General features: G+C 35.7%; 1 protein-coding gene across 1 annotated transcript in view; it reads left to right on the top strand.

Annotated features, from left to right (window-relative positions):
- Nucleotides 1-19,172, top strand: part of TAFA5 (TAFA chemokine like family member 5) — a 428,871-nt gene that overhangs the window by 253,132 nt on the left and 156,567 nt on the right. The window lies entirely within an intron of this gene.

The following is a 19,172-nucleotide window of genomic DNA, read 5'->3' as shown; positions in this document are numbered from 1 at the left end:
AAAAAATCATTTTGTCATTTGTTTGCTCGGAGATTTGACAAGGATTGTGTAATATTCTAAAATTTCCTTGTTAGGCTTTGGTTAAACAGAAAAATAATAGTTCAGAGGGTTTTTTGTTTTGGATTGGATTATTTTCTCTACTCTGGATCTCTTTTTTTTTTTTTACTGCATAATGTTAACATAAAGGGTTTAGTTATTTATTTATTTAAGTTTGCTCAATAAAAAAAATGGAAAATCACAGAATCATAAAATAGTAGTTGATCAGGTCACACAGGAACATGTCCAGACAGGTTTGGAAGCCAAAATCTCCCTGGGCAGCCTGTGCCAGGGCTCTGTCACTCTCACAGCAAAGAATTTTCTCCTCATCTTTAAGTGGAACTTCCCATGTTCCAGCTTGTGCCTGTTACGCTTTGTCCTGTCACTGGGCACTACAGAAATAAAACTCATCCTATCCTCTTGAAATACACCCTTTAGCTGTAAGTATTGATAAGTTCTCCTCTTCAGTATTCTCTTCTCCAGGGTAAACATCAAGTCCGTGGTCACAATCCTGCTAGCTGCCCTGCTTCTTACAAATAGGATCCTGAATTCCATCATCTCATGATCACTGGCACCAACTTTCACAACCATGACCAGACTTTCTTTATTTGTTGGTACAACGTCCAGCAAAATACCCACTGCAGGAAGCTCCTGGACTGTGCTTGCTCAGTGTGACTTTGTTAGAAAATATCAGGGGAGTTGAAGTCCTTCACGAGAATCAGGGCCTAAGATCATGAAGCTGCTTTCAGCTGTTTGTAGAAGGCCTCATCAATTTCCTTTTCTTTATCGGGTGGGTTGTAGTAAGCTCTCATAGCAGTATTACCCACATTAGCCTCTCCCTTAATTTTCACCCATAAACTTTAACATGCTCTTCATCCCTGCACTGGCTGCACTCTATACATTCCAGTTGCTCTCTCACACAAAGAGCAACTTCACCACCTCACCTCCCTGATCTGTCTTTTATAAATAGTACATAGCTTCCCATGACAGTACTGCAGTCATGTGAGTTGTCCCACCATGTGTCTGTAATTGCAATGAGATCATGGCTTGCAACTGCACCCACATCCCCAGTTCCTCTGCTTATTCCCCAGGCTTTGTGCATTGTTGTACAGGCAAGGCTTACTCAAGTTATTACAATTACAAAGGATTGATATTAGCACACTTTATCATTGGAATGAAAACTATTTTTTCTCTCTTCTGGAATGCAGCCTTAAAATGTAAAGCCAAAACCACTTGAATTGTCTTTAAAAATTTTGCTAATTAAAAAAAACCCAGTATTTCAGTTATTCATATGAATGGGGTTGACAGTCCTTTCACTCTATATTCTCTGTCCCTCCTCTGCTTGAGTTTAAAAAGTAAAGGCTTCTGCAGAATACTGGAGTATGTTTTCCACAAAGCTATTTGTGTCCCAGATTTGTTGAGTCTAAATACTGCATGCTATCAGCTAAAAAATGGGCCCTGGTGTACAGCAATCTGTAGCCTTGATAACCATCTGTGTCCATAATACTTCCATTAATAGGATGTACTATCCTCCTACCAGAATTTCATTATGCTGCAGAGGCAGTGTGACTGAGTAAGTAGAGATAACTAGTAGCTTATAAGAGTTCCATTAAGAACAGTCGTAGATGTTTTGAGAAAAATAAGGCATAACTATCTTTGAAGACCTGTCCTGTTTTCTGTAAGATATTAGTAGCTGCTGAAACCAAATATTTTTGAGTTTTATATATTTTATAAGGATTCTTTATCTACCAAAGGCTTTTGTCATTGCTTTCAGTAGAGCAGTACTGATTTCCATTTCAGGTGTAGACTGCATAGCTACTATTTTTTGTGGTAGTCATTCAATAGTACAGTTGCAGATATAATCATGTGTACAGATCTTTTCTGAAAATCGAGCGTTGCCATTACATACATCTGTATCAGTACTCCATCAACCTAACAGAAAAATTACACCTTCTGTACCCTTCCTCTAAAGAATTTTTGGACTGGAAGAGTGTTCAGTAGCCTATTTACATTAGTTTTCATAAATGCATTTTAGGAAGAACACTGATGTGTTCACAGTTTAGTCTACTATTGTTTTGTTCTTGCATCACTAAAAGTATGTCACATGCTGTACAGCAATATAAGAACAGGTTCAGAGCAAAGGCTTTGATTTCTTATATGAGTTTAAATGAGTAATGGATGTATTTATATATAATGACTGTCAAGATTCCTGCTGTTGTTGTTGCTCATGGCTGCCTTGGTAGTGCACATGCACAAAAAAATCACTGTCCTGTATTACGCTGAACACTGTAGAAACTCAAAATAGTAGTTTAATCCCTGTCCTGAAGAGTTTAATAGAAACAAGGTGCGAAACAGGGCAAATCTTACTAGACAAATCACAAGACCAAATAATCTTGATTCAATTCATTAGATTTGTAGAGGAATTACTATCGTCTGGTAGAGCTAGATGACAAGAATTTGTGATGGAAAGAGATTCTGAAGGAAAAGATGTGAAGGGGATGCAATCATAGAGAAGACATTAAAAAATGAGAATATGAACTAAAGCTGAAGGTTTATAGGGCAAGTAAGAGTGAAGGAATTTGGAACCAGTCAATACAGAGCAGAGGAATTCCCAGAAACGTTTTAACAACTTTTGAAGTGTCCTAATATCTTTTATTTTATTGTTTGCATACGTAATTTGGTTAGTTTTAGGATAATAGCCTAGAATGGGATTTTTTTCATGGTGTTTACTTTTTTGGGAGGTTGGAGGTTTTTTGCTTTTTGGTTTTTTTATTTCTTTTGGGTTTTTTGTAGTGTTATTGGATGCTGAACTACGGTACTTTTAAAAAACTAGGAGTGTAGAAGAAAGAAGGAAGACATAGAGAGACATAGAGGATAAGGAGAGAGTGGAGGCAAGGACAAGAAGCTAAACATTGTGGCCTGGTTAAGTAAAATTAGAGATTGGCTAATGGGGTGAATCAAAAGACATTATAGAGGAACTAAATAATTGCAGTGGTAAAAGCTGCAATTAGCTTGGAATCCAGCTAAAATAAAAAGAACAGGTAGAGATTCACCTGTAGGTAGAAACAGAAGCCCATTCATTTCATTCTCATATTTGTGATGGATGGGAGAATCTCAACTAGAAAGGTCAAATAGGAGAAGTCAACATTGCTATGTCTCTCAAAGTATCCTTGGTTTTGCTTTCCACTGAACTGCTTTCAGATTTCTCTGTATAATGAAGAATTGTGGGGTTTTTTTACTCATAATGCATGCTACAGTCAGCTGGGCTAAATAATCTCCTAAAGGAAGAAATTAGTGAACTAGTTAAGTTAGTCATGTTGGTGCAGCTCCAGAGTTTCCTCATTTCTGTCCATCTTTTGTATAAGTCACTTCTTCAGCCCTAAGCACTTTTCTCACACACACATTAACAGATATTCATCAATTATTCATCACCTTATGAAAAGAAAATAGTAGTACAATTAGTCATCTAATACATAAGGTAAATATTCCTGCTAACCACAGAGTTACTTAAATTCAAATTGGTACAGGACTTCTATTTTTATTTCTTTCACCTTGTGTTCAGTGACAAAAAGTTTTAACAATTTTGGTGAGGAAAACATTTCTGTTGCAAGTAACTGTGTGGAAGCTTCTTTTCCTATTTATCTTGGGTAGACTGCTCAGACTTCTTTTGTTGCAAAGTTCTTAATGGATTATTTATAGTTCTTAATCATAATATTTCTAAAAATAATTTAAATTAAAATTTGAATAAATCTATTCCTCACTGTTTGGACAGTAAGGCAAGGATATTGTAATTAATGTTTACATAGACATACATTTTCTTACTCCTTATCTGCAATATTGTGTCTAGTTCTGAGCCCCTCAGTTTAGGAAGGACAGGGAGCTGCTGGAAGGAGTTCAGCGCAGAGTCACCAAGATAATTAAGGGAGTGGAACATCTCCTTTATGATGAAAGGCTGAGGGAGCTGGGGCTCTTCAGCTTGAAGATGAGGAAACTGAGAGGTGACCTCATTAATGTTTAGAAATATGTAAAGGGTGAGTGTCAGGAGGATGGAGTCAGGCTCTTCTCAGTGATATCCAATGATAGGAAAAGGGACAATGGGTATAAACTGGAACACAAGAGGTTCCAAAGAAATACAAGGAAGAATTTCTTCACTGTGAAGGTGACAGAGCACTGGAAAAGGCTGCCCAGATGGGTTGTTGAGTCTTTTTCTCTAGGGGCATTTAAAACCCACCTGGACAAGTTCCTGTGTGACCTACTGTAGGTGATCCTGCCCTGGCAGGGGTGTTGGACTAGATGATCTTTCGAGGTCCCTTCCAAGCCTTAAGATTCTGTGATTTGTCACCTGTGTATGCTTTAATTATATGTATTTTATATGCATTTATATGTAAATTTATATGTATTATGGGGTTTTTTTGTTTTAAAAAATGTGGATGGGTCCTGAGCTTTATGAAAGAAGGAGAGTAGATGGAGAGTTTAGAGTATAGGAAACTGAAGTATTCTCAGCTTAAGAATGGGGAAAACAGAAGATGTGATACTAGATTTTTGGTGTGGAGAGAGAGATTAATTCAATAGCAAGTAGTTTCCAGTTTCATCATAATGAGAGGAGTAACATCTCACATCTGCTTTAGAGTAAATGTTTGATTGCTGATAACTCTAGAATAGTTAATCTAATGTGAAAATCCACTATTACTCATCCTTATACCCTTGTCATAATACTGACTACTGAGTGATCTTGTCAGGAGTTTTCAACTAAATTCACAAGAATCTTGCCAGTGAGCTGTGAATGATATTGGGTCCATAAAGGTTTAGATTATATTAGTTTACAAGATAGAGTGAAAATATGCCATCTTTGTGTAGTCCATTATCTTCTTGTGCAGGAAGAAAGGAAATCTAAGAGTGTAGCAAGCACTTAGTACCCTCTTAGTAAGGGTAGTCTCAAACACTGGTGAAGAGACTGCATATTCCATCCTCACTTCCTTCCTTCATTCCTTCCTTCCTTCCTTCCTAGTCTGAGAGCTTTTTCTAATAGTTGCTGTTTGAAACCATGTACAGTTGGGCCTTCATAATATCTTCAGCCAGTTAGTCCAAAGTTGGTTATGTCAGGAGATTTTATATTATGCTCTTAGTCATCTTATCATGTGTTGTTATAAGCAATGGTTCACTTTTTTGATGGCATTCAATTGTGTGTGTGCACAAATAGATGTAGCCTTCCAGTAGATTACCTTTTTCAATTTGTCCTCATCAAGTATTCCAGTGATTTTACCCTCTTTATTCCTTTATTTGAACCTCCTAGTTTTCAGATTTAAAACTACTTAGGTCTTATGGCTTACATAGCTTTATAGTGGTAGGCTGCTTTTCCAGTTTTGTTCTCTGTTCTTTTCTTAGTAACTTGTATCATTCTGCTTCCAATTCTGACAGCTACTGAACACTGGCTTGATGTTTCTTTTGAAACATTCCTAGTTTGATTCCCAGATCTCTCTCTGAGATGATAATAGCTAATACAGTCCTGTGTATCTATAGTTAGAGCTGGGTTTTTTCCTGTGTGCATTTCTATATTTTTATTGACACTGGACATCAGCTGCCATTTTATCATTGGTTTCACAGCAGTATGAGATCTCTTTGTAGCTTTCACAATTTTAATTCAGTCACTCAGAATAACATATTTCCATCAGCATATGCACCTCACATTCCAGCTCAGTAAAAGCTGCAGCATCACAGCTTCCTGGCTATTGAACATTTTGACTCCTATTCATCTATATTTTGTCCTGTTAGTTATCAAACTTAATACTAAACAAGCTTTACAATTGTGCTGTTTTCTCAGTGTAAGAAAGATTATTAGACTTCAAGTCATCCTTGTCTTTTTTTTAATTTATTCTTTCTGATAACCATGTTCCTTTGTGGGGCAAGGACGCTAAAAAGCAGAAAGAACATACTTGTGGTAAGTTAGCTCATTTAATATAAAGAGATAATATCAAGATCTATTGTTTAAAAAGCAGTATTTCTGACATATGTTTGGAATTGTTGTCAGTATATCAGCCTTGCAGCTCCAGAATCAAGTCTTTTTCCTATCTGGTGTAAATAGTTAATTGTTGCTTGAAAATTTCTATTTATTATAGAATGTCAGTTTACTATACTGACCAGCATTTAAACTGACTACTTTCCACATTGTGATTTTTTTTCTCATTCTGTTCTTCTTCCTCTGCTTTTACTTCCTTTTCCTTTTCCTCTTCTTTCTCCTTTTCCTTTTTTCTTTGTCATGTTTCTGTAATGAAAGCTTTAATTTATTGCACACTGAAAGATTATTATGATTATCAAGTGGCTGGAAATGTAGTTGAGGCTGCCTATAACATATAATATTAGTTCATGAGAAATTAAAAATCATTGAAAAAATGTGCAATGCTTGTTTACAAGAATCCTTAACCCTTAATAAAAACTCAGGCAAATATATATTGCCAGATATATATTGCAAAAATACTTCACAATTTGTTACTTACATGAGTCCTAGTTCAAAATGTTACAAGTCAAGTTTGTTTCTTTTCTGCTAAATAAATATACACCAAAAAGTAGATTTTTTTCTACCATCAGCACAGTTATAAGTGATCTCACAATCTATTACGTGTCTGCATAAAATAATTTATTCTGTAATGGAGCTTCTAGCCAAAAAGACTTCTGACCTGATATCTCTAATGTGGCATGCTGTCATGTTTGAAATAAGCTGAGGAGAATAAAGAGTTCTTTTGTCAGTTTGTTTACTTTGGGATTTGTGTGTGACAGTTTAAAACAACTCTCTGGAGATCACTTGTTCAGAAAACAAATAACATTTTCAGATTAGTAAAACATTAAAAGGTATTCTGAGATTAGAGATAAAAGTAAGGCTGAGTTAGGGAATTTGTATTCTTAAAAATCTACCTTCCTTGACATCCTAAACATCTTAGATTTTATTGTTCCTAATTTTTGTAGTATTTATTTATCTAGAATATACTTTTTTACATCTGTATTGTGGAGGATCATTATTTTAATTCTATTAACTTAAAAAGGCAAGTTTTATAGATGTATTACAAGTAGCTCACTCTTCATCCTGAATAGATTTTTACACTTATTTTACAGATTTTTAGATAGGAAGTGCTTTTATGTTCATTACTGATTAAGTGCTCCAACAAGTTGTTTCAGCTTTGGTTGAAACTTTGTAAGAGTACGTAAAAACTATTACTTTTGAGATATCTTTATTCACTCATCCTGATTAACAAAGATTAAGAGTATTTTAAATTATAATTTAATTAGATCTGTCAAATAATTCAAACAGGAAATTAGTTCATATATATGTATACTGTTAATGTAATTGAATGTCAAAGTCATTATAAGGTATTATAATTTTGATACATTTAAGAAGAAATACTTGAAATAGTTAGCATTTACAGCACATATAACGTCTCTGCCTTAGGCATAGCCTAAGGCTTAGAGCATTTTTAGCAAGAGAAACTCTAATAGAATCCATTTCCAGAAATAAAACCAGAACTTAAGTTATTCTTCCCAGGGATTAGCTATCTGGCACTATTCAGGAATGTATTTACATTAGTGTTAATTTCCTTAGCATGCTAATTTGATTTTATTTCACATTTGTATGCTCAAATACAAACTCCTTTAGGACCATCCCTATGTCAATCAGCACATGCAAATACTTTCTTTTGGTTCTGTTTAAACTACTGTTGAAAGAAATTTAGAGAAGTGGATATCTAAAGTATTTCCAAGGGATTTAATTTCTCAACAGTTAGCTTTACATTTGCTATCCACGTTAACAAAGTAACATAGCCATATATCCCTATAAGCTTATCCTAATTTTACATATGATGTTAGAAAATATAGGTCTCATAGCATTAATAAATGGCTTACTTTTTATAGCAGATAAGCAATATTAGTCCCCTGAATTTCCTTCCAAGAATTGTGTTCTGGTAGAAATCCCTTCACAATCCCATTTTCCAGCAGTGGAAATGATTTGGACAGGACACAGTTAGGTTTTTGCCTGAATATTAATCTGGTTTTCAAGCAGCTCTTTAGTTAGCAGATATATTTCTCTTGTCTTCCAGGTGACTACTAGAGTTTCTAGGAAATCTTTGTAAAATTATAAATAGATGAGGAATGGCTGTTGAGAGAGGAATGAGAAAAACTATAAAGGTTGAAGAGTAATTTTTACAAAAAGGTAGTAGGGAGGAATAGAGATTTGAAGTCAGTTTTGGAAAGAGAAGGAAGGAGACTAGAAGATTAAACGGTAGGCTGCATAAGGTAAAAGAATGCTTAGAGGGTGTAAGTTAGATGCAGAAAGAAGAGGAAATGCATCACGGAGAAAAAACAGGAAAAAGCTACAGTCACCTGGCTTAAATGTAGGTAAATCAAGAAAGATAAATGATGGTGTTCAAAAAAAGAAGATGTAATTTGTCACATACATACATCGAGCCTGTTCTTTTTATAGTATTTCTGTAAGCAGCTCTTAGATGCACATTAACGTGCACATGAGACACTGTTATGGTTTCACCCCAGCCAGGAGCTAAGCAGCACGCAGCTGCTCGCTCATTCTGCTCCTCTGATGCCATTGGGATGGGGAGGAGGATCAGGAAAAAAAAACCTAAAACTTGTGGGTTGTGATAAGAACAATTTGATAAGTAAACTGAAATTAAATATAACAACAACAACAATAATAATAATAATGAGAAAGAGAAAGAAAGAGAAATAAAACTCAAGGGGAAAAAAAACAAAACAAAAAACTCAAACCAAGAGATGCACAATCCCATAATTCCTGTGCTGTCCAGGCTACACTTAAGAGTCACTATTCACAGGCATGAAATGCATTTGCTCACCACCTGCTAACCAATGGCCAAGCAGTGATCCATGCCTTCCCACTAACTCATCCCAGTTTGTATACTGGGCGTGATGTCCTATGGTATGGAATAGCCCTTTGGCTAGTTTAGATCAGCTGTCCTGACCACGTTCCCTCCCAGCTTCTTGTGATAGCTTCCCTCCCAGCTTCTTCCTCCCAGCCTTCCTGCTGACAGGACAGAGTGAGGAGCAGAAAAGACCTTGATGCTATGCAGGCACTTCTTGGGAAGAACTAAAACATTCCTGTGTTGGTCACCATTGTCTTCAGCATAAATCCAAAACGTAGTCCTGTACCAGCCCCTAGGAGGAAAATTAACTCTATCCTAGCTGAAACCAGGACAGACTTGGATTGATGATGTCTTAAAAGCTGAAAGCATGATAACATGAACACCAGCATTCTGTTGCTGTGAGCTACAAAACATACAGATTTGAAGATGTGACTCAAAGAACTGGTAGTGCTGTTATTTGTATATTTTCCTTCAGCATTTCATTGTATATCTCTTATTACATTTCCAACTAGACTTTACATAGATCTTCCAAATATTATCTTTGCTATATAGTAGTCAACTGTGTAGTTATTATTCCTTGAATATTTGGTGTCATGCTTGTTTTTGTGGCCTCTGTTCTTATCCTGCATCCCAGACCTGAGATCCATGTTCTCCTCTGAGAGTGCAGAAAATAAAGTTGGCCACAGCTTGAAGTCCTGAATGTGTGCTACTGAAGTTCAATCAGAACTGTCTTGTGGTTTTCTGGATTCTTGACTGAGAAACTGCAGTTTCTTCTGGATTGTTATGTGTGATGTTTTCATGAAATATCCCTGTCTGCTTTTTCGTAAAATCTCACCTGAAGATTGACAGTCAGTACCTCCAACTTCAGGCAGTGATATGGCAGTCTCTTACTAATTCTTCATTTCTCATATGATTTACAGCCTGGAACATGTTTGCAATCTAAATTACTACTTTTGTATTTTCTAGTGAAGCAGAAAGGAGACTTTTTTAAAGTATATTTTTAATTCACAGATGAAAACCAAAGTCTTTTCTTCACGTTATTTTAAAAAATTTATGTAGATTTAAAAGATTTATCTAGTTTCATCTCCTTAAAAAATCCTGTAACTTCAGAACCAGAAACTTGGTTCTCTTTATCAGCAGAAGACCAGTTCTGCCAGAGTCTTTGTCTGAGGAAACTCATGACATTTGTTTATTAAATTATTTTTTTGTTTCAGTTATGCTTCTGTCAGTTCTGTCACTTGAAGACTTACAGCTATCATGCGGGTTTGGACATATTAGTATATTTCTATAAGGTGATAATCTTTGATCTTTGAAAATAATGAATGATGGAAGAACTATGAGGTGTCTCCCTAAGTGTTAATAAGCTTTCCTTATGATCTGTAACTTACCACCGAAGATTTTAAAGAAAGCAGGTCCTGTGCTCCAGAAAAGCTTCTCCTATAGGTATGTATGTATGTATGTAATTAAGAGCTCTTCTGTGTTCCATTCCTATTTTTTTTGTGTAGTGGAACACCTCAGTCTTTTCTTATACCCGTGGAATCTAAAATTTGTGTGTGGGAATAATGGAGACTTGTTTTCTTCTTTTTAAGGAAATTCCTGAAAATGTTTGGTCTGTGGTTCTAGTATCAGATTAGTAACTGTTAACTGTATTCTACAAGATCACTCCTTTTCATTTTATGAAATGCAGGCTAAAAAAAGCTATTGGAAATTCTAAATAATGCAAAAATGTAGCACAAGGATTAGAGGCTTCGCAAAGTGTTGTCTCATTTTGTAGGACTTTTCTGTTTGAAGAGGCAGTTCTAATGTTTTTATATGAAAGATGAATGGTATGTCCTTTGAAAAACTGAAAGATCTGTATGGCTGTCAGCTGCAGGACTGTTATCATATTCTCTTGAATCTCACCACAGAATAATGATATCTGAGATTGTGATTTACTGATAATATTCACAGAATGACAGAATAGTAGGGATTGGAAGGGGCCTCTTAGAGATCATCAATATTGATTACTGCATTCCCATTGCCACATTTCAATGTTTGGGAGTTCATAACAATCTGTCAATGAGTTATGAGAATTCATCAGGCAAAATGAATCAGAGCTTTTTGTAGATAATACTGGCTTTATTTTAAAAGCTACCATCACTTTAATGTTTTTTATGCTTTCTCCTTCTTCTAGAGGCTTAATGTTTGCAACTGTTTTGTTTAACAGATTCATTATGATTCTCTCCACAGTGCATAGCAAACACGTAATGCTGTGTAACAGAGAACCAACCTTAACACCCTAACAGAGGACTATCACATCCAACATTTGTTTCTGTGGCTATAGTAGTTATATTTGCCAACTTTGTTCTGAAATGCTTCTCATACAAATGACATCTGTGTATATGCAGCATTTACAGCCTTTATTCATGCTGCTTAATTTTATTTAGAATTCAATGATTTAGAGTTTCATAATTTATAGAACATGGGAGTACAGAACATGATTTCTTTTGCTGTTACTTGATTAAGACAGTTGAGATGACAGTTGCTGAGATGAATGTGGATGTCTTAGAGCAGCCATTGTTCTTCTGCAGTTATTAGTGCTGATATTAAGATGCTGGGACAAAATATTTGACAACACTAGATACCTCACTTCCAGACCAGGAGATAGAATGAACAGCCACTCAAAACACTTGGCAGGATTCATATATTCTATTTTCATTTCTCTGAACAGTTATTACAAATGAGAGTGAGAGAATAAAAACTATGTCTCGCAAATCTCAGTGTAGAAGAAAGACATGCACTCTTATCTGCAGTAGTAAGATATGCAACACTAGCGCCTGCAACTCTGACTGCATAACTCATTTTTGTAACCCGAAAAGTAGTGTGTCTGTTTCATGTCCTGCCAGACTGTTTCATCTCTTTAATGTCTAATTGGAGTATCAACACTTAGTGCATGCTTGAAAACAAGTGGCACCAAGGGCAATAATTTCGTTTTCATTGTCACAGCTAGTCATGAGAGATTAAAAATGTCTGCTTAGCTTTAATATATTTATCAACAGAAGTGTATTTTTTTTTGGTGGCATAGAGAGATTTTCTTAGTCAACTGAATTGTCAGATTGAAACGTCACTCTGGAACTTAATTGATTTTTCAGAACTTAAGTTCTGAAGTTTAAGGAGTTCAAGGGAAGGGGCAAGTGACATTGCATTAAATGCATCATAAGGAAGTCCCCTTGTACAAACATGCATTTGCCCCTCCTGGCACTGTCCAGACTAACAATGCACAGCTCACCTCTTACACTGTTTGAATGCAATACAGAGTGCACTCTACGCACCGTGGACTGTAATACAATGTCAGCAAGGCAGCTGGAGCCATTTAATTAAATTTATGTCTCATCTAACCTTTTCCAGAAGTGCCCCATAAATAGAAGACAATTGGAAAGAATAAGAAAAATGGAAAAATCCTATTTAAACAATTTGTTTCTGAAGTCTACAGAGATGTTATTATGTATACACAGCACTGATGGCATTATCTACAAGATGTGATTGTAAAAATTACTATGCTTCTAAATGAAACTAGGATTACTATAGATTACATGAGAAAACAGTAATTTAATTGGACTTGAAGCAGTACTCATTTTAATATTGAGTCTATACAGTTTAATGCTTATGCCTAAAATCTAAACCTCTGATTGAAAACTGAAATACCTGAACAATTGTCTAACATAATATGATACAGGTAATACTATGTCTATTCAGAGTCATTGCCAGATACCACATCCAGTTAAATCAGGAATTCCTGTTATAACAATCAAAAAATATTTCCTTCCATGCCTCATGCATTGAAAGTGAAGGATAATTTTTATTCACTACACTTATGGGAAAACAGTTGAGCTTTTTTTTTTCCTTACCATTGATATTTCAACCTAGAATGAAACATTTATTACTCAAGTTCTTTCCACATATTGTCCAGTGAAACAACTACATATAGCATAACACCACTGATTTCTTAATCAGATTATTACAGACAAGTTGCAGAGAGTAAGGTTTTAATATAGTAATTTATCTTGAATTTCATACTTCCAGAAAGAAATGAAATAGCTTCTTAACATAATTGTGTTAATATGTTCTCCATGGAATCATATTCCACGATGTGAGCAGAAATTCACTATTGAATTAAATCATTGCAATATCCTTATAACTGGGTGTTGAACTCAGACTGAGTTTCTTGTTGAAAGTATACATTTAAGTAATTTTAGCTTCAGCAAACCAGACTGACCTTAATCAGCTTTTTGGTTTATGACTTTGTGTATGCGAGAGCAGTATTTCCTGAACAGCCTCATAATTCATGAACAATTTGAGTAATTTCAAAGAAGTAAAGCTAGAAAGAAAATGGAGAAGACAAAGGAAAAAAACCCCACATAGTAAATGTACTTGGTAATGAATGTCTCTATCATCACTGTCCATTAAAACCTTTCTACAATACCTAAGGTGAAAATAGCTAGTCTAGAAAACATCTAAATTTATTTGTCTAAAATTTCCTGCCAGGGAAGGGCTGCAGCATATCAGGAGTGACTAAAGGGCTCTAGGGCTGAAGAACATGAGGTCCAGACGTTATCTCTTCAATTCAGCTGGTAGAAGGGAAGAGTTCTTGTTGGATAACACCTAGTTCAATAGCTGGCATTAATAATGAGAATCTGGCTTCTATAACTATGGGATCCACTTTGAGGGTTTAGGACTCCTGGATAGAGACAGGATCTGTGTGACAAAGTGGGGCAGGAACAACCTTTCCAATAGTCTGGCCAATCTGGTAAGGAGAGTCTTAAACTAGGAATTTGGAGCACAAGTGAGGAATTGGTAATTGAGAGTAGAAAACAAAGGTTTCTGAGTTATGGGAAGAAGAGTGACTTCAGGAATACAAAAAAAATAATAAAGGGACACCTGCCTCAGGTGTATGTACAGAAACATATACAACTCCCAAAAGAAGCAGGAGGAACCAGAGCACCAGGTGTAGTCAAAAATTCAGGTATCTGTGGATAATCTTGATAACACCTTTGAATAATGATTTAGAGGAGCAGATGAGACACAGCCAAGTTTGCAGATGGCACTAAATTGAGAGGATCAGTCAGAGAATCATAGAATCATTTAGATTGGAAAAGACCTTTAAGATCATTGAGTTTGACTATTAACCCAGCACTGACAAGTCCACCACTTAAACATGTCCTTAAATGCCACATCTTTTCAATATCTCAAGGGATGATGACTCAGCAACTTCCCTGGGCACTCTTCTTCATTGCTTGACAACCTTTTCCATGGAGATTTTTTTCCTAATATCCAATCTAGACCTCTCCTGTAGAGAGGAGTAAGGTCTCCCCTGATTTCCACATCACTTGATGCGTATCGGCTGAAGGCAGGACTGCCATCAGAGGGACCTAGATAGGCTGGAGGAATGGGCCATTGGGAACATTATGAAATTGAAGTTCTGCACCTGAGAAGGAAGAATCCCATGCAGTGATTCAGGATGGTGACTGATGAATCTGAAGAAAAGGCCCTGGTGGTGTTTGCACACATCAGCCTGAACAGGCTGGTCTGACTACTGAGCTGCCCCTGCTTTGAGTAAGGGATTTGACTAGAGATCCTCTGTGGTCCCTTCAGGCTGAGTTAGCCTGTGATCCTGTGAAATCCTATTCATTTATCTGTATGTCTTTTTTTGATTGTTAAGAAAGCCCAAAGTGATAACCTTAGATTTAAGGATGTAAGCTTGTATAAATTTATTATTGCATGAGATGAATCCAGTTCTCATTATCTGAAGGAAACAATCTCTGGTCTGCAAATAAAGTTATATAAGTTGGAATTAGTTTAATTGAACTTCAAGTTTTAGAAAGTTTAGCATGTCATCTGAGCTCATCATATAGCCTTTGTTAATATTAACTGGGCAGAATCAGGCACCTCCAGACGGCTTTTTGTCTCACCTACCTTAGAAATGTATGCTAATGTAATATATTAGAAAAGTTCAGCTCCTCTTATCAGAAAAAAGAGATAAGTATTTTAAACTAGATGTCTAAAATTTTGGATAGCTTCAAAGTTTGATAAGTCCTTCTTCCAGACTCTCTTCTTTAGCTGCCCTTCCTTTTCCCACTATCCTACCTTACTCAATAGACTTTGGGCAGAGAGGAACCTCATGAGATTCAACAAGGACAAGTGCAGAGTCCTGCATCTGGGAAGGAACAACCCCATGCTGAAGAGCAGCTCTGCAGAGAGAGACCTGGGAGTCCTGATTGATAATTAGCTAAATATGAGCCAGCAATGTGCCCTCGTGGTCAAGAAGACCAATGGCATCCTGGGATGCATCAAGAAGAGTGTGGCCAGCAGGTCAAGGGAGGTTCTTCTCCCTCTCTGCTCTGCCCTGGTGAGGCCTCATCTGGAGTCCTGTGTCCAATTCTGGGCTCCTCAGCTCAAGAGGGACAGGGAAGTGATGGAGAGAGTCCAGTGCAGGGCCACCAAGATGATCAGGATACTGGAACATCTTTCATACGAGGAAAGGCTGCGGGACCTGGGGCTGTTTAGGCTGGAGAAGTGGAGATTGAGGGGAGATCTTTTTAACATTTACAAATATCTAAGTGGTGGGTTTCAGGAGGTTGGGACAACCCTTTTTTCTATAGTAGATAATAACAGGACAAGGGATAATGAGATGAAGCCGGAACACAAAAACTTCCACTTAAATATAAGAAACAACTATTTCACTGTGAGGGTGAGGGAGCCCTGGCACAGGCTGCCCAGAGGGGTTGTGGAGTCTCCTTCCTTGGAGGTCCTCAAGACCCGCCTGGACATGTTCCTATACGACTTGATCTAGTTGGACCTGCTTCTGCAGGGGGATTGGACTAGATGAGCTCTAAAGGTCCCTTCCAACCCCTACCATTCTATGATTCTATGACTTTCTTCTTAAATATAGTTTGTTAAGAGACTGCACTCCTCCAAAATATAGTGATTTTTTTTTTCATAGACTTCATAGGTAAATTATTAATGGTAAAGGTTGTATCAGAATGGCTGTAGAAAATACACATTATTTACACAAATTTGAACAGTGCTATAATCCAAAGTTACAGTAATATTTTTAATGTGAATTCTGACTAAGAATTTTCTTACCCTATACCATTTTAACCTATGGGGAAAGGAAAAGTAAAAGGCTGAGGTAATTCATTTAGAGCATTTCAAGATTATTTGCTTTAGATATAAATACAGCATAAAGTGTTTGTAATGCAGAAGTATGAAGATAGATTTTTAATCTTTGATTATTGCATAACTATCATATTTTACTTTTTCATCTGAACTTTGTAGTTTAGAAAATGAAAATATTTACATATTTTTTATTCAGAGGGCATTTCAGCAACTTATTTTTAAAATTTTTATGATTATTACTTTTATTTACCTTTTAAATAGCCTGTAGATCTGAGGAAAACGTTACTCAAATGTGAGAAAAAATTACTGTCTTAATTTGCTAAAGTCAATATTAAAAAGTACATTTTGTCATTTTAACTTTGGATCCTTTGTGCATATATCAATATAGCATTATGGGTCAGAAACCTTGAATTCTATATCTTCTGTAGCAATTAGTTATGAAAAAAAAGGTAAATAGATAATAAATATCAAATATCAAATATTTAGAAATGTTATTTCTCAACTTAAATTTCATCTCTGTGTAATTCTGTATCTGAGGTTTTGGTGGTTTAGCCCAGTGAAATTCAGTGGATTAGTGCTACAGATATCATTCTGGTAATGAGGTTGTACCAATCACCCCACATCTTTGATGGGAGCACTTCAGAGATGAAAACATTGATAGTGCTGACATTATACTAACATTTTCTTATCAAAATAATTCCATACTAATGGAGTAATGTGTAAAAGATATAGACATCTGACAAAGAAAAAGTCACTTGATATGAAAAATTGCCATATAATTTAAAAGTAATAATTACCGAGAATCAGATTGTCACCTAAGACATGATTACTGCATCCTTTTGGCCTGTAATCAATCTTTGCACTTGGTTCAGTCCTGCAGTTGATCTGTTTTCTGTCACTTTTACCTTTGCAGTTTACTTCCTGGCTTTTTAATTAGAAAACTCTTATCAGCTCTTCTCTCTCATGCTCTTATGTTCATCAGAGCAATTTTATCACAGGACACAATTGCTCACTAGTAGCAGTATAGAGCATTTCTTGCAAGGTGAAAAGTTTATTTAAATGTGGGAGTGCAACCGTATTTTCCTCTCTTTTTTGGCTCACATTTTGAGTCCAATTTCAGGACATAAGAAATATGAGTCTGCTTGTCTGTCTTGTGGACGGTAGTCCACATCAGAAAACATCATGAATTATTCAGTTAAACTGGCGGACTTTTGGCAAGACAGCCTAAATCCCAGCCAGCAGACAAGCTGATTTACAAGGTGCATTCAGGACACCTGTGGAGCTATGATAGTAAGTACTGAAAAAGCTTTTCCTTTCTTATATGCAGAACAGAAAATAAATTTATAAAAAATTCTATTTCCAATGTTCATAGTTTTTTTAATCATAATGAAAAGTAAATTCATAAGCTCCTGGCAGGTTGCGAATCATTTTCAATGTCAGATTTACAAATCATAAAGCAACATGGTTTATTTGAAGCCTGTGTCAGATTTCCTTTCTGAATTGTTGTCTGTAGTGAAGTAACTCTACAGATTATCAACTAAAAGAACATAAAAGTCTTAAGCATGCCTAAAAAGAGAATTCAGAGGGTTTTTATTAGTAGAGCAGTTAACTGTCATTTGTTTGTTTTCCCTGTCTTCAATTTGTCTTTACTCTGTCTTCTTAAAAACATTGCCTTCGTCTGTCTTTATAAGAGATTAAGTTTTAAGAGGTTTTGATCAAATCACCACTCTATGTGCCACAGTTTAGAAGAGATGAATGAAAACACTGAAGTCCATAAAAGCATTAGAGCCATCATTTGGACACAGAAATGTGTTTCTTTATAAGTTCCAACTAACTGATATTTTAAGATGTCACATTTAAATATTAAAATAGTATTTATAATTTATGAAATATTTATAATATTTCTATTTTTATAATCTATTCATTAGTTTGGAAGTAACGTAGGATGAAGAAATGAAAAGTAAAGTGAGGTCTTACTGATGAGGTAGCTTTCACCTGAGGCAGACCTATCCCTATAAAGTAAGCTTGCCCAATCTGGCCTAGAACCATTTCTCTTACCATTAATGTTAACTACTGCATTTAGTAATATATTATTATTATTTTTCTGGAAAACTTGAGAAAAATTGCTACCAAGATGATTAGAGACACAAAGCATGACTTATGAATATAGTTTGAGAATGCTAAAGAGTGATGTGATAGATCTCATGGGACAGAGAGTGTGAGCACTTGAAGGAGAGTTACAGATATGACGTAATGAAACTTACCTCAGCAGTGGTAAATTGAGGCTGGCACAAATTGCCCATGCTTAGATATTTCCAAGACTTTAAGATAAAGCCACTGCTGATCTGATTTGATGTTGAATGTAGTCCTCCTTGAAACAGGATATTTAACCATATGACCTTAAGAGATCCCTTTCAACTGAAATTTCTAATCAGAAAATAGAAAAAAAAAAGTCTATGTGTAGCATTTGAAAACTATTCAATCAGATAAAGCAAATACTGGCTTAGCACATTTTCTCTTTGCAGTAATCCATCCTAGAATATTCATATCCTTGGTTTTGTGTGCTAGCACAGTGATCCTTAGAAGTGCTGTTGTGCTCTTAACTCCTTTAGCTAAATAGTGAAAGAAATGGAATTATAATCCTTTTAATATGGAATACCATACAGAGATTAAGAAGCACTCTCTGCCTTTAAGAAGCACACTCTCTGTTTAACTCTGTAGGTGTGCATAATACTGTGTTATGTAGATAATACTACATTAAATTTGTCCCATTTTTTTTCCCATATTCAGTGGGATATATTAATTTATTTGCTTATTTAGTTTTTATTTTTTCCCTCCACAATAGCTTCCATATGATCTTTTGGTCTGATTCCCACTGTTCGTCTCAGTAGTTTCTAAATACTTTGTGGCCAGAAACACTGTTGTCACAAAACTTTTTTTTTTTGTGTTTATTTACTGTATTGAGTGGCAGTAATTCCTAGAAAATCATATATATTACAGCATCTCATTTTCTGTTGCTAACTGTTATTAGCAATTTGAAGTTTCTAATACAGGAAACAAGGTCTAATGAGAATGATGTAATGGGAACAACATCTGTATTCT

The sequence above is a fragment of the Colius striatus genome, chromosome 1, assembly GCF_028858725.1.
Source record: "Colius striatus isolate bColStr4 chromosome 1, bColStr4.1.hap1, whole genome shotgun sequence".
Classification (NCBI taxonomy): domain Eukaryota; kingdom Metazoa; phylum Chordata; class Aves; order Coliiformes; family Coliidae; genus Colius; species Colius striatus.
Note: the sequence above shows the minus strand (reverse complement) of the source record. Positions and strands in the feature narration are given on the sequence as shown.